At 33.8% G+C, this 14,333-nt stretch overlaps 2 non-coding genes across 2 annotated transcripts; both read left to right on the forward strand.

Moving 5' to 3' along the window:
* The first annotated feature begins 11,224 nt into the window (after window positions 1-11,224).
* On the forward strand, window positions 11,225-11,331 carry LOC121215738 (small nucleolar RNA R71). The gene has a single exon (XR_005911714.1). It is a non-coding gene; the product is annotated as a small nucleolar RNA R71 (small nucleolar RNA).
* A 2,658-nt stretch (window positions 11,332-13,989) lies between these two features.
* Window positions 13,990-14,096, forward strand: LOC121215827 (small nucleolar RNA R71). The gene has a single exon (XR_005911798.1). It is a non-coding gene; the product is annotated as a small nucleolar RNA R71 (small nucleolar RNA).
* The last annotated feature ends 237 nt before the right edge of the window (window positions 14,097-14,333 follow it).

The raw sequence follows: 14,333 nt of genomic DNA on the forward strand, positions 1-14,333 counted from the left end.
CAAAATCACAAAGGGTTTTTCCAAATTTTACTCCTCTTATTTCTATAGGTATACTAAAGCTTCCGGGATCCTTAATCTTAGGCGGATTTTTCCTAGCAATAACTACACTACACTGGACATCAAGAATTATTTTCTTGCCCTTACCAATCCTCTTGTGCCTAGACATAATTTCTCTAAGAAATTTAGCATACTTAGGCATTTTTCAATTAACTCATGCAAGGGTAAATTGACATTCAAAGATTTAAAATGATTCAGAAAAATTACAAGTTCTTCATCATCCTTTTTCTTTTTCTCTTCTAACCTAGTCAGGAATCGAATTTTCCTTATACTAGGTTGATCAGCTTATTTAGAATTACGGTCAACTACCTTAATATCATTCTTATCCTCTTCATCCTTATTCATCCCTTTTTGGACATTAAGAGTTGAGGTATTATCCTTCTCATCATCCACAACCATAGTGGATTGCCTAACAAGATCTTGCACCACCGTTCTCGAGTGAAGAGTAATAGCTTTTGCATACTTCTTACCTTCCTTTTTCGGATTATTCTCAGTGTTATTAGGTATTCTTGTGTTTTCCTATTTTTTCCATGCTTGGAACATTTGATTTATATGACTTTGCATTTGAAAAACAATCAAATGCATCGAATGCATTTCTTATTCAAGCTTACTTACCCTAATGGTCAACAGAGGATCATTACTAAGGGTAGACTTTCTCTCTAATCTTTGGACTTGAAAGGTTGTAGAGGTTGGTATGTAAAAGCTTGCTTAGGGTAATTTAAATTTCATGTCCCTTGGTTGGAAGTCCCCTTTGATTTCCTTCCCCCTTAAAGTTAGGATGATCACGCCACCTGAGTTATAAGTATTCGAATTTGGGTTACCACCCCTATTACCCATATAGTTCACTTTAGCATGATTCTGATCTCAGTCATTACCCTAAATAGTTTTTTCATTCTCTTCACCTACATAACCTTCCAAGAGCAATGTTGGTTGGGAATTTGAGGTGTATTCGAGCTAACTTCGAAATGGTTAATCCTCTAGAGGATTTTTTTATATACTTATCCACACCATTGGTTTCATTCACAATCGGTGGTTTAGCTCTATACATGAACCGATCATTTGAGCACATATAGCAATTCATTTTCATATCTTCAATGACTTGATAACCCTTGTAATGCAGTTTGTGCAAGTGTACACATTCGTTCAAGTAATAAGTAAGTAAAATGAGTTATCGTCTCTACAGGGACTCTATAAGCTCAACCAATTAATTGCAAAATTATAATTAACAATTTGATGTAAAAATTCAATAATTTGGATGGTGACAATTAAACTAAGTAAAATTAACTAGATGCAAAGATTGATCCCTGTGTAATTCTAATTTAGATGCAATTTACCTAAATGTATGAATGAATGACTTTAGCAACAAAAAAATCAACATTAAATGGGCTAGGATAATGATATTAATCAATTCAATTTACTTTATCATGCTTAACCATGATCGAAAATGCTTCCACGAAAACTCGACCTTTCATGAGTTTGGAAACCAAATTAAGTCCTTTCGGAGCCATTTACTTGGATAAATATGCATTTTACTGATCATATTAACTAATGATTTCTTAGCATTTATGTAAGGTCATAGGGACATTTACATTTGCAAAAGTTTAATTACATAAACCTAAATACTATGAAAGACAATAGAGCTAACTAAAGATATTACGAACCTTAACTTAGTCAGGTTTAAGGATCTAAATTGAGCATTGCACTTTTCAGTTATGTGTCTATTAGTCGTCGTCTAGTTAGGATCGCTAAGCTAATCTGAGTGCACCCAATCACGTATGAATTAAATGCATCACGATATTAATTGAAAACATGATTGACCGAGGCCTAAACATGTTAAACATGAATAAAATAAATCTTGTTGAATTAACATAACCATCCTAACAAATATGATTTAAAATATCATCGCTGATGTCAAAAACAATAAAATCATAGCGAATATAATTAAAATAGATAACAAGAGGAAAGAGTAAACTCTATCCAGTTCAGCAGCCTTTTGGATTTATTCTGAATGATGCGCTCGTCCATTCTGCTAGATGCTTCTTTTGCTAAGGAGTTCCTAAGGTGGCTGACCAAAGCATGCTTTTGATAAAGCCTTTGTTTGCAAAAGGATGGAAGGGAAATGGGCAGTTATGCAAGGGGAAGAAAAAGGGAAATGAAATATGGAGAAATTGCTAATGAGAAAAGAGAAATGAGATATAAGGGATGAGGGATTAAGGGTTTCGTGCATGGTAATTATAGGTGAAGGTAAGGAGTAAAGTTAGCTAAAAATAACATTTGAATTCCTTCTTTTTCTACCACACATGGCAAACCATATTTCAAGGAAAAGAGGATGACTTAGCCTCCTCATTTTAAACTCAAACCAAGGTTATTAATAGCCATAGGGTGAACAGTTTCAACAGCAAAGTAGTTTGGCTAATTTTTTTATTATTTTCCAACTATAAAGACCTTTAATTAAATACCCCAATGCTTGCTTTTGGCTGCCACCTACTTGTACTGAAACTGGGCTTTAGATCCCCTTTGTTGGAGGGTTTCTCAGTCCAATAATGTAGTAGACATGTCCATCTTTTAACACCTCTTTTACTGGTTCAAACTATCAACCTCATGAACCAAATTACATGGTCTTGCCATCCAGATGAATTAATTTGTGCATGTCCATGTTTCATTCACATTAATCACATCTTCAATGGTCCCCAACAAAGGGGATCTAAAGCCCAGTTTCAGCACAACTAGGTGGCAACCAAAGTAATGAATGAAAACTAAACACCAGGTAGGGTTGCAAGAAAAGAGAGGTGAGTCATAAAAACTGCTTAAGTACCAAGTCTTTATCAACAATCCAATCCTAGACATGTACATTCCCATTACCACATCACTTTATTTTTTCTATTGAAGAGACCGTAACATCCTGAAATAGGGCCTAAATGGAACAGTGGTAGCGAAACCACAAATTTGAGATAAAAAAGTTTATTGTGATTAATTTTTATGATTTACCGATTGATTGGATGCATGTGTTAGAATACCGATAAGAAATTTCAACGAATGCATGTCTGAATTGCATATTAGGTTTAATTGCAAAAGTGGGTAAATATGAGTTTTAGATGATAAAGGATTTAATTGAAGTACATAATTGAAGTAGAGGTCCTTAAATTGTAATTAGACCATTAGATTTTCATGGACAAAAATGGGCATGCATAGATAAAAATAACTAAAGTTTTAACGAAGGGCATTTTAGTTATTTGGTAATAAAAAGAATTAAAAGGGAAAAGGATGGAAAAACGTGTTCATCTTCTTCCATAGGGCCAAAACTTCAAGGGACACCATAACTAGGGTTTCTTCATATTTTCAAGCTCATAGTAAGTGCATTCAAGCCCCTTTTTTAATGTTTTTTACGTTTTTGGAGTCCTCGTAGCTCGATTTAGCTTATTCTATTATTAATTCATGTTAGGGTTCATATTTGGAAAAATACAGGTGAAATGTGTTTATTTTAATGTTTTATGGTAGAGTATAAAGCTTGAAATTATGTTAAACAACTTTTGCTAGTCGATTTTAACTGAAAACGAGTAAAATGACATAATCGATAAAAATACCTAATGTTCATAAGTAAATGTTAGAGTGAGAATTTGATGTTACCATAGAAGGGAAAGATGTTCAGTATGTCATAAAACATAAGAATAAGGGATTGGGGAAAAAGTGTAAATATGTAAGAATTTAGGGGCAAAATTATAATTTTGCTAAAGTTCGAGTCAAGGACTGTTTTGATGAATGTGAGTATTAAATAAGCTAAATTTTCTATTATAGATCAAAAAGAATGAAATCTAGAGTTAGACCGGGGAAAGAAAAGGTTAAGGACTAAGTTGCTAGATTTGATCGTATTTTGTACCGAGGTAAGTTTACGGTAAATAAATGCAATATTTCAATAATTATTATTAATGTTGTTATTTTCCAGCAATTATGTACTTATTTCATGAAATTATTTAATGTTGACTCAAGTATGAGATGATAGAGAGTCAGTGTTAAAAAGTCCCGTTGAAACATTAGGAATGTAATGGATACAAATGTCATTACATTAAGAGAATGAGACCCCATGTAAGACCATGTATGGGACATGGCATTGGCATTATTGAGGTTATGAGAGGTCCCACGTAAGACCATGTCTGGGACATGGCGTTGGCACTGAGATGAGAGGTCCCCCGTAACACCATGTCTGGGACATGGCATGGGCACCGATATGAGAACTCCCACGTAATACCATATCTGGGATATGACATTGGTAGTACAGGAAACATCCCATGTAATACCATGTCTGGGACATGGCTTTGGCATGTTATTCTCAGACAGGAGACCCGAGTATCCTTAGTATTCAAGTAGTTCAACGGGCTAGTAAATAGACTATGTTACATGAAAGTTTAGGTAAAAGCATAATAAATAGATTCAGGTGAGTTATAAGGGTTAAGAATATCTCAGTTATCAGTTGAGAAATAAATTTCCACAAGGGAAGAGTAAGTTATAATCATGAGTTATTTAAGTAAGTAAGTAAACAAGTAAGAGAGTAAGTAAAGAAGAAGCAAAGACCATGATACTTAATGATGATTTATGAGTATAATTATTTATGATAAATGTTGTTATTTATTTGCTTGTGAACTTACTAAGCTTTACGCTTACTCCCATTATTTTCCTTCTTTTTTTATATAGTATCGCTAAGCCAATTCAGGGATCGTAAGGACGTCAAAGATCATTTCACACTATCAACAGACCATCTCGATATTTTGTGGTTTGAAACATTTTAAGTTATGACATGTATAGGGACTTAGTCATTTTATGTGTGTCCTAATGATATGGCTAATGAATAGCATGGAAATACTCGATAATGATTAGCTATTGAAATGGCTATTTAAGAACATGTTTTGGTGTTATGTATTCCTAAATGATAGTTAATACAAATAAATTATAAAAGAGTAAAAATTTGTAATGGAACAGTTTTTAGACAACAACATTGACGTGATTTTGAAAAATCACCAAGGATAGTAATAATGGAATTAGAGAGTGAATGAGATATATAATTAAAGCTTATCAAGTCTATTTTCACATGAAAGAAATGGTGTAGGTAAAGGAATTATATATTATGAGATATTTAAATTTTAGTGAGACAGGGTCAGAATTTTTTTGAAGTCCTCTGTTCTGATTTTAGAAAATCATTACAAATTGTATAGAAATAATTATGAGTCATAATTTATATGTATAGATTCCTTAGCGAGTCTATTTTAAAAAGAAACAAACTAGAATATTATCAAAATTTCGTACAATGATATAATTTATTTTTAGTGAAGAGCGGTCAGAACTGTCGAGTAGTGAAATAGGGGAGAATTTAACGAATACACTGTACTATTTGGTTAAACCAAAAATGCTGGAAATTTTATGGTAAGGATATATATGAGTCTAGTTTCAGGAAAAATTTATGAATCTAAATTTTGAGTTTCATAACTCGAGTTATAATTAAATTAGTGATTGTTACGTGAGTGGATAGTTTTATTGTGAATAGTGAAATAAATTATTGTGATTTGCTTAAGTATTCGGAAAAAATTTTAATGTTCTTGGTTTGGACCCGAACCGTTTCCATCGCATGTTTTAGGGTCTCGAGGGATCCTTTTAGGGATATATTGAATGAACGTGAGTGGATTAATTTTTTTAAAAGTAAATTTTTATGCTCTGAATTAGTAAGTTAAGTTAGATAATGCCTCGTGCTCGACTCCGACAACAGTCTTGAGTAAGGGGTGTTACAGAGACATTGAGTTTATTTATTCATGTTTTCTATTTTATTATGCAAAAAAAATTCTAACTAAGAAATAAAAATAAACACCTAAAAAGAAATAAAAACTAAAGACAAGAAATTCCCCCATTTTATCTATTTGATTTATCCTCCTCGTCTTCCTCCTTTGATGTTTCATCCTTTCTTGTATTCTCATGTTTCTTCCATGACTCGAAGACATAATCTGAGAACTCAGGAACAAAATTGTTAAAGATATTTTTAAAACGATTTCTTACAGAATTATCTCTAATCTTCGCATATTTCTAGTAAGCCTATTGTTGGTTATGCATAAATTTATTAATATGTCCTCATTGCGAAAATGAAGTAATGAATGAAAACTAAACACCATGTAGGGTTTCAAGAAAAGAGAGGTGAGTCATAAAAACTGCTTAAGTACCAAGTCTTTCTCAACAATCCAATCCTAGACATGTTCATTCCCATTACCACATCACTTTAGTTTTTCTATTGAAGAGGCATTGAACTTATTTATTCATGCTTGCTATTTTATTATGCGAAAAACAATTCTAACTAGGAAATAAAAATAAACACCTAAAAAGAAATAAAAACTAAAGACAAGAAATTCCCCCATTTTATTTATTTGACTTATCATCCTCATCTTCCTCCTTTGACGTTTCATCCTCGCTTGTATTTTTATCTTTCTTCCATGACTCGAAGACATAATCTGGGAACTCAGGAATAAAATTGTTAAGGATATTTTTAAAAGTATTTCTTACAGAATTATCTCTAACCTTCGCATATTTCCAATAAGCCTATTGTTGGTTATGCATAAATTTATTAATATGTCCTCATTGCGAAAACAAAGTAATGAATGAAAATTAAACACAAGGTAAGGTTGCAAGAAAAGAGAGGAGAGTCATAAAAACAGCTTAAGTACCAAGTCTTTCTCAACAATCCAATCCTAGACATGTTCATTCCCATTACCACATCACTGTATTTTTTCTATTGAAGAGGCATTGAGCTTATTTATTCATGCTTGCTATTTTATTATGCGAAAAAAAATTCTAACTAGGAAATAAAAATAAACACCTAAAAATAAATAAAAACTAAAGATAGGAAATTTCCCCATTTTATTTATTTGACTTATCCTCCTTGTCTTCCTCCTTTGATGTTTCATCCTCGCTTGTATTCTCATCTTTCTTCCATGACTTGAAGACATAATCTGGGAACTCAGGAACAAAATTGTTAAAGATATTTTGAAAAGTATTTCTTACAGAATTATCGCTAATCTCCACATATTTCCAATAAGCCTATTGTTGGTTACGCGTAAATTTCATCATATCCATCATGGTTGACACTTTCGATTTCTTCACAATATTTGAAGAAGTGGGCATAAGAATAGTCAATTCAAGATCAACAGTTGGTTCAACTGGCTCATCAACATTCGGCTCCTCTCTTGGCTCAGAGGCTTCTGGTTCTTTTATCAGTTCAGGATCATTCGGTTTTTCCTTAAATTCTTCCTCTTTTGTCTCAGTAGCTGAGGTAGCTTCTGTTTCAGATTTGTTCGAGGACTCATTAGTTTTTGGTTCTGTTGGTTCACTCAATTAAGATGGGTTTAGCTCATGGACATTCTCCACTAACCTTTCAAGGTCATAGGCTGTGATGCAACCTTGAACATACGGGCTCTTCAGGTTTGCTTTTGTTTTAACTTGAGCCCTTAAGCAAAGTGAAGTTATCAATGATGAAAAGTAAGCACTTTCGGTCTTCTTTCTAGCATAATCATGGATCTCTTTAAGAATAATCTTCCCAACATTGATAGACCTTTCTGTCATAATTATATATAACAAAAGAATTCGCTCCATCGAGATGGTGGAGCTGTGTGAGATAAGCATGAAACTAGATTGAACAAAGTAGAACCATACATTAGCCAACTATTTCAGATATTCCCTCTGACAAGAATAACTGTCATACTTTCTTATAATCCATTAGGATCCCATATTTGTCACAACGTTAAGCACTTGTTGAAGAAAATCCCAATTTATGTTTTTCATCATAGCAAAATACTCATCTTCTTCAATATCAAGTAGGTTAAACAAATCATTAATGGAATTAGAAGTTAGAGGTACCTTTTTCTTGAGAATGAGAACTTCAGTAGCATCTGGCTTAGTCAAATTGGCATAAAACTCTTGAACTAACTCCTCATCAGGTAATGATCGTGCATCACAAAAATAATTCCAATTGAGGGCAACAATTGTCTTTTGAATCAGCAAAGGTACAACCTTTCTTATCATTACTTTCCAAGTTGAAACCTTTTTCTGGCATCATAGGTTGATTCTTGAAGATGGAATCAAACCTTTCTTTCATTTTCTCATCTTAAATCACAATGGTATTTTCAGCAGAGAACTTGGAAGATCTATTTCTTTTGCGAGACATGGTGATTTTTCCCAAAAAACAAGCAATTTTTTGGCAATGGATGAAGCAAGGGATTTTATGGCGTGCGATAGTGATAGGGTGCGGCAGTGATAGGAATACAGCGGTGATATGGTTGTTCTTATAAAAGCCTCGTAGTGGAAATAAGCTAAGGTTTGTGGCAATGGAAGGAAATTTAGGTAGATACTTTGGGATTTAAAGCTGACGGCTAAGAGGAAAAAGAATGAATTGCTAGGGTTTAGGCTAATTTCTTGAAGGGTTGTGAAAAATATAGTGGTAGAGAGGTGTTTAAATAGTGAGGAATTAGGGCAAACTAGTAGCAAAATTTTAGCTATTTAAGTGACTTGGGCGACAAGTATAGATGATGGGAAACAGTAGTGGCAAAAATTAGGGTTTTGGGAACTCATATGGATGGCAACAATAGGTAAATTTCTCCTCTTTGCTTTTTCAAGCCTTGAGCCCAAATTGTGTTTACAAACTATACTCCTTAAAATAAAATAAACTGATTAGTACTTGGGGAAAATTGACCCCCTTATTAAACATAAAAAAATAAAATTAATATTAAAAACAAAAACAAAAATGAAAATAAAAATTTCAAAGTTAATTAGAAAATTTCTTTTCTAAAGATTACATTAAATTAATTCTCAGGAAAGGTTGGAGGGTCACAACAGTCCCGCTTAAGTTTCAATCTCCTTAGATATAATTAATTAGATGTGCCAATTTAAGAAAAATAATTGCTAAGCATGTCATTTATTCAAATGAGAGAGAGAAATTGAAAATAAATTAACAACAGAGAGAGTGAAGAGGACTCCCTCAATGTTATTGATGATTGTTACTGAGAAAGGCGATGTTGAACGAAGTAATGTTGCCTAGCAATTATATTCAATATTTTCTGGAAAAATAGCAATAAGAAATGGTGCTTCTACTTTGCGTTGCTTGAATTTCTGTCATTCGTACAAATATGCCTACCCATGATAATCCTTAATGAAATTAGCCCATTTTTCGTTCTACCTTCTTTCTCTGGTACAAGTCCCACCCACTAAATGTCATAGATGGGATCCATGATCCTTGTTTTTAACCATTGAGACCCGAGTTTCCTAGGATCATATACTCGAGATTGAATTGAACTCTTTTTTCCCTTGACAGATCCCTTTTCAGTATTTGAAATATTCCACTCGATACCTTTCTCATTCCTTTTCAAAACAGTTAAGTCTAACTTAGGTGGCTCTTCTCTTGATGGGTTGGGTTGCTTGTACTCATGTGATGATAATTCTAATGACTCGAGCTGAACTTTTGAACTGAATTCTTACAAGTTAGCTTACAAAAATGTATCATCCTCATCTCGATGTAAAAAATCGTACATTAAAGGTTACTTGTTCATCTTGAACTTGCAGGGTGAGTTTACCTTTCTGTACATCGATTATTGTTCTGTTGGTTTCTAGGAAGGGTCTTCCTAGGATGTTTGGTACTCCTTTATCAGCTTCAAAATCTAAGATAATAAACTCAGTAGGAAACATGAATTTATCAATATGAACCAAGACATCCTCGATGTTTCTTTCGGGTTATGCTAAAAATTGATCTACCAATTGGAGTGTAATTATAGTTGGTCTGGCCTTACCAATACCTAATCGTCTAAACACAGACGTATGCATTAAGTTGATACTCGATCCCAAATCACATTAATCCTTACCACAATAGGATTTTCCAATATTGCAAGGTATGATGAAACTTCCTTGATCCTTCAACTTAGGAGGCAACTTGTTATGAAAAAATAAGCTTCATTCTGTAGTCAGGGCTACAGTTTCAAATTCCCTAAACCTTCTCTTCTTAGATAGAAATTCCTTCATAGCTTTTGCATAGTTCGGCACTTGCTCCAAAGCTTCTACCAATGGGACGTTGATACGTAGTTGTTTCAACACATCCAACATTCTCTTAAATTGTGTATCCTATTTATGTTGCTGGAGTCTTTGAGGATATAGAGGTTGTGGAACTTTGGCTTGGATTGGGCAGTTATTCTGAGGTAATATATCTAGATCTAACGAAGAGGTTAGCTTATTAGAATTCACCAGTTTAGATTTTACCTTTTCAAAATTTGTAGAATTTGGCTTCTCTGGTGCAGGAATTTCAATTGTTGGTTGATTTTCCTCTTTCTAGGGAGGTTCATCTTCAACCTCAAACTCATTGGGCTCAAAAGTCTTTTTGCTTCATAAATTGACCACTTTGCAATTCTCTTTGCTCAATTTTCTTAGGTTCTCCATGTCACTGGGCAAAGCTCCTTGTGGTCTATTTTGAAGTTCATTGGCTAGCTGTTCCATTTGGTTCTCCAAATTTCTTAAAGTTGCATCATTCTGCGCCATGTATACTCTTCATAAGTTCTCAAGATTAGAAGATTCGACTGATGGAGGATTTTCTATGTTGCTTGGTATAACACCTTATGGCCTGTTTCTAAACTCATTAGCTAATTGCCCCACTTGATTTTCCAGATTCTCCAATGTTGTTGCTTGGCCTTGAATCAATGCATTACTTTTAGTAATGTATGCCTTAAAAAAATTCTCCAAATTATTTGAAGGTTCAACTTGCGGTGGGTTTTGAACTTGTTGATTGAAACCAAGAGGTTGATTTGATCTATGCTACATGTAAGTGTTGTTCGGTCCACCTCTTTGGCAATGGATTGGTGGTTGAGCTATAACATGATTAAAATAATTAGTAGTAAACTATTTCAATATTGAAGAGATAGAAGATACCTGTGCTGAGAGTAAAGTAAGGGCGCCCACTTCATGTATTCCGGCTACTCGCCTTCCTGAAGCTATTTTATTTGTCGGCCACTGGTAATTATTATTGGTTATTCTCTCAATGATTTCGTAAGCCTTATTATAAGACTTTGACAAGAGAGCACCATTCACAGAAGCGTCTACCACGAACCTTGTGTGTGCATTGAGACCATTGTAGAATATCTTTAATTGAATACAATGTGGAATCCCATAATGAGGGCATTTACGTAGTAACTCCTTGAATCTTTCCCATGCCTTGTATAAGGACTCGTCATCCAATTGTTGAAAAATGTTGATCTCATTCCACAACTTAGCATTTTCGCTAGGTGGGAAATACTTTACCAGGAAGCATTCAACTAATTCTTACCAAGTAGAATTCAGCCATGCTCATGCTCGATCTCACAGTAAGTATGGAAACAACTTCAACCTCAGTGCATCTTCAGTTACACCGGTTATCTTGAAGAAATTGCTCACCTCCATAAACAATCGAAGGTGAAGATGTGGATCTTCTATGGGCATTCCATTTAATTGGCCTATTGTTTGAAGCATCTGAAATGTCACAGGCTTCAATTCAAACTGTGGTGCCTCGATCTCGGGTCTCCTAATTCCAAGATTTAGTTTGTTAAGAAGTGGCTCGGCATACTGTTTTATGGGTCGGTCCCTATCATTAGCAATAAGGATTGGATTTCGAGAATTAGCGACTTCATTCCCTTGAACATCATTTCTATTCTCATAGTCCATTTCTGTGACATTTCTCTGGGCCAATCTTTCTCGTCTTCTTTGTCTAAATGCCCACTCAATTTTAGAGTTTATAGGGAGTAAATCGATGATTCGATCTATGCTCATGACGACCTGAAAAGAAAATCACAAAAAGAAACTAAAGAATAAAGAATAAAATAATAATAATAAAGGGGAAAAAATTAAACAATTAATTAGTAAAGTTAGAAATAAAATAAAAACCAAATTGCACAGGATAATTTCAAAAAAATGATTACGGCAACAATCCTCGGCAACAGCGCCAAAAACTTGTAATGCGGTTTGTTCAAGTGTACACAGTCGCTTAAGTAATAATTAAGTAAAGTGAGTTATCGTCTCCACAGGGACTGTATAAGCTTAACCAATTAATTGCAAAATTATAATTAACAATTTGATGTAAAAACTCAATAACTTGGATGGTGATAGTTAAACTAAGTAGAATTAACTAGATGCAAAGATTGATCCCTATGCATTTCTAATCTAGATGCAATTTACCTAAATGTATGAATGAATGGCTTTAACAACAAAAACAATCAACATTAAATGAGCTAGGATAATTATATTAATCACTTCAATTTACTTTATCATGCTTAACAATGTTCAGAAATACTTCCCCGGCAACTCGATCTTTCATGAGTTTGGAAACCAAATTAAATCCTTTCGGAGTCTTTTACTTAGTTAAATATGCATTTTACTGATCATATTAACTAAGGGTTTCTTAACGTTTATGTAAGGTCACAGGGAAATTTATGTTTTCAACAGTTTAATAACATAAACCTAAAAACTATGCAAGGAAATAGAGCTAACTAAAGATATTATGAACCTTAACTTAGTCGGGTTTAAGGATCTAAATTGAGCATTGCACTTTTCAGTAGACCTAACTAGATGACGACTAGTAGACAGAGAACTGAAAAGTGCACCCAATCACATATGAATTAAATGCATCACGATATCAATTGAAAACATGATTGATTGAGGCCTAAACATGATAAACATGGATAAAAATAGATCTTATTGAATTAACATAACCATCCTAGCAAATAGGATTTAAAATATCATGACTGATGTCAAAAATATTAAACTCAAAGCTAACATAATTAAAATAGATAACAAGAGGAAAGAGTAAACTCTATTCAGTCCAGCAGCCTTTCAGATCTATTCTGACTGATTCAGTTCAATAGCCTTTTGGATCTATTTTGACTGATGCACTCGTCCATTCTACTTGATGCTTCTTTTGCTAAGGAATTCCTAAGGTGGCCGGCCAAAGAATACTTTTGACCAAGCCTTTATTGGCTAAAGGATGGAAGGGAAATGGGAAACTAAGCAAGGAGAATGAAAAAGGAAATGAAATGCGGAGAAAATGATAATGAGAGAAGAGAAATGAGATGTGAGGGATTAAGGGTTTGGTGAATGGTATTTATAGGTGAAGGTAAGGGGTAGATTTAACTAAATAGCATTTCAATTCCTTCTTTTTCTACCACACATGGCCGACCATATTTCAAGGAAAAGAGGATGACTTAGTCTCCACATTTTAAATTCAAACCAAGCCTATTAATAGTTATAGGGTGGACAGTTTCAACAACAAAGTAGTTGGGCTAATTTCTGATTATTTTCCAACTAAAATGAACTTCAATTAAATACCCCAATGCTTGCTTTTGGGCTGCCCCCTACTTGTGTCAAAATAGGGCTTTAGATCCCCCTTATTGGACGATTTCTCAGTCCAGTAATGTAGCAAACATGTCCATCTTTTAGCACCTCTTTTGCTGGGTCAAGCTATCAACTTCATGACCCAAATTGCATGGTATTGTCATCCACGTGTATTAATTTGTGCATGTTCATGTTTCATTCACATTAATCACATCTTCAATGGTCCTCCTACATAGTGAAAAATCACATATTAATAAATTAATATGAATTAATATAAAATATCTACAAAAATCATGTAATTAAGCACAATTTCACATACATTATAAATTCATGCCCAACATTACTAATTAAGTAAAATTCACTTATTTTAATAACAATTACTCAAGATAAATTTAATTATTAAGTAAAAAGGTGGTAAAATATATAGAAAGACCCTATATAATTTCAAGTTTACAACCCTCAGTATATGTCTTAGACATAAATGCCCCTGCAAACGCTCCGTCTAAACTAGATATTAAATTCTCATCCAAACCACTATAGAAGGTTTATAACTGCAACCAATCTTGAATACCATGATAAGGGCACTTACGTAGCATAAGTTTGAAACACTCCCACACCTCATAGAGTGTTTCCCATTCTAGCTATTCAAAGTTGGTAATGTCCATCCTCAGCTTCATCATCTTACTTGGTGGGAAATATTTTGCGAGTTCCTCACACATTGTGATGGAATCAACTGGTTGGGAATTTAACCACACAAATTCGTTATTTTCACTAGGCTAGAACTTTAGTCTCGCAATTCGTACAACCTTAGGCAATTCTTAGTTTCAAATCCTCCTAAGTTAGCCTAACTCTCGGAAAGTGAGAATTCTCTATTGAAATTCTACAAGGCACCAAAAATAAAGCGGAAGTAA

The sequence above is a fragment of the Gossypium hirsutum genome, chromosome D03 (genome assembly GCF_007990345.1).
Source record: "Gossypium hirsutum isolate 1008001.06 chromosome D03, Gossypium_hirsutum_v2.1, whole genome shotgun sequence".
NCBI classification, from domain to species: domain Eukaryota; kingdom Viridiplantae; phylum Streptophyta; class Magnoliopsida; order Malvales; family Malvaceae; genus Gossypium; species Gossypium hirsutum.